This window comes from Bos taurus, chromosome 13 (genome assembly GCF_002263795.3).
Source record: "Bos taurus isolate L1 Dominette 01449 registration number 42190680 breed Hereford chromosome 13, ARS-UCD2.0, whole genome shotgun sequence".
Taxonomy (NCBI): Eukaryota; Metazoa; Chordata; class Mammalia; order Artiodactyla; family Bovidae; genus Bos; species Bos taurus.
This window is the reverse complement of record NC_037340.1, coordinates 28,278,300-28,280,628: the sequence shown is the minus strand read 5'-3', so window position 1 is coordinate 28,280,628 and position 2,329 is coordinate 28,278,300. Positions and strand designations below refer to the sequence as shown.

General features: G+C 43.3%; 1 non-coding gene across 1 annotated transcript; it reads left to right on the top strand.

Moving 5' to 3' along the window:
- Positions 1-370: 370 nt before the first annotated feature.
- TRNAD-AUC (transfer RNA aspartic acid (anticodon AUC)) lies at positions 371-443 on the top strand. The gene has a single exon. It is a non-coding gene; the product is annotated as a tRNA-Asp (tRNA).
- Positions 444-2,329: the final 1,886 nt, after the last annotated feature.

The window sequence follows — 2,329 nt, the reverse complement described above, 5'->3', positions numbered from 1 at the left end:
GTCTGCGGGAAGTCCTGATAAACAAGACGGGGGAGGAAGCTGTGTCGGTGTCTACAGTACTGTCATGGGGCCTCCCAGGGCGTCTGCCCACTCACAGTGGTGCTTTGGGAAATTTCCTAAATAGAAGGGGCCGGTTCCCTTTGGAGCCAGCCATGTTCACAGGCCTACTTCTGCGTGTTCACAGAGAGTGGGCTGGGACCTGGCCTCATGTAGACCAATCAGAGTCTGTGCCCTGGAAAACTGATGTTGGAATTGAGTCAGTCTTTGCAGGTACAGAAGGTGGGGATTGGAGAGTGGTGGAAACCATTCCAGGGGCATGCTGGAGCCAGATCAGTCCGTTTTGAACTGCAAGAAGCTACTGCGTGGGACTTCCCTGATGGTCCAGGGGATAAGCCTCTGCACTATCAATGCAGGGGACCCAGGTTTGATTCCTGGTCGGGGAACTAGATCCCACATGCCACAACTAAAAATCCCACAAGCTGCAACTAAGACCCGATGCAGCCAAGTAAATAAATAAATAAACATGTCTTTTTAAAAAAGAGCCCATTGTTCCATTTTTTAAAAAATTTTGTGAACCAGCTGTTATGCATAGCTATCATTAAAAATTAAATGTTTGTTAACAATTAAACATGTTATAAACAACAGTAATAAATACACAGAACCTATTATTCACTAATTATATTACTGCATTTTACTATTATTTATGCTCTTAGAGTTAGTTATGACTGTTGCATCTATGTGGTGGTAATATTATAGAACGTTGAGGTCAATGCATGTCTTTCCCTAATGCCACACTTGAGGAGCTCATGTTGGTAACTTGAAATCAGCCAAAATGGGAGTATTTACACCAAAGAAATTGGCGAATGCTACCAATCTGGACTTGATTATCTAAGCTTTAAAAAGTTATGGGGAAAAAGTTAATAATATGGTTCACAGTTTCTCAACCTTAGGCCAGATAATTCTTTTTTGGAAAAGAAATGTCACTAACTCTATCCAATAGATGCTGGTAACACCCTTTCTATAGTTATGACAACCAAAAATGTCTCTAGACATTGCTAAACATCCCCAGAGGGGCAAAATCTCTCTCCAAGTGAGAAGCACTGATACAAATGAAATTTAAAGCATCATGTCTATGGCCATTACATAGTGAAGAAGACAAAGATTTGTGTGGTTCTTCTTCCAGGATTTGAAGACTATTATGTGAATCAAAAAGAAGCCTCTAGGACTTCCCTGGTGGTACAGTTCACTTCAGTCAGTTCAGTCGTTCAGTCATGTCTGACTCTTTGCAACCCCATGGACTGCAGCATGCCAGGCTTCCCTGTCCATCATCGACCCCCAGAGCCTGCTCAAACTCATGTCCATCAAGTCGGTGACACCATCCAACCATCTTCTCCTCTGTTGTCCCCTTCTCCTGCCTTCAATCTTTCCTAGCACCAGGGGCTTTTCCAAGGAGTCAGTTTGCCGGGAGCCGGCATATTGCATATTGAGTGCATACTGCATATTTCATATTGAGTGAAGCACTTTCCATAGCATCATCTTTCAGGATCTGGAATAGCTCAACTGGAATTCTATCACTGCCGGGAGCCAGTGTGAGGAACTCCGCCAGTGGCAAAGGTCATGAGGAAGGAGGCTCGGCATATGCAAAGGCGGGATCGAGTCTCAGGAGTACCCCTGGAAATTCTCAAGCATCTACCCCCAAAACCAGAGTCTGCCTACTTTCTGCTTTGTGCTTTCACCTACACCTCTGACTTTACCGGGGGCTGTCCCCCACTACCTCTCTCTGAAAAAAGAGTTAACTTATAGCTACAGTTAATAAAGTTCCTGGGTGTGATAGTGTTTCAACCTACAAACTCCTTTGGAAATCCTCTAGCCTGCCTGAATAGGTTTTTCCGGCCACATGTGATTGTTCAGAGCCTCCCAACTGTGAGAGGCAGGAGATGTTCTAAACTGTCTAAACACAGATTCCTTTGAGTAGTTAAAAGATTGATTAGAAATTGTATTGGTGAAGGGTTTTTCACTTATTGGGCCAATGTTTGCTGCTAAGTCTCCATATCCCTTACCTACTGTGTCCTTGGCAGTGTATTGATTAATATAATTGGTGTAAGTAGTAGCTTTAATGTTTGTAACCTTGGACCCTTGAGTTAATTTTTTTTCTTGTTGTAGCCCACCACACCTTTGCCCTATAGGAATGCAACTTTAATGCTTTTGGAGGGTGGCGCCTGACTAATCACCTTTAGAGAAAAATAAGTTTTCTGAAGAAAGGGTCTTAAAATGTTAACAGGCCTCTGGGCCAGAAGATGAGGCAAATCACCTAAACTTTTGCATATGA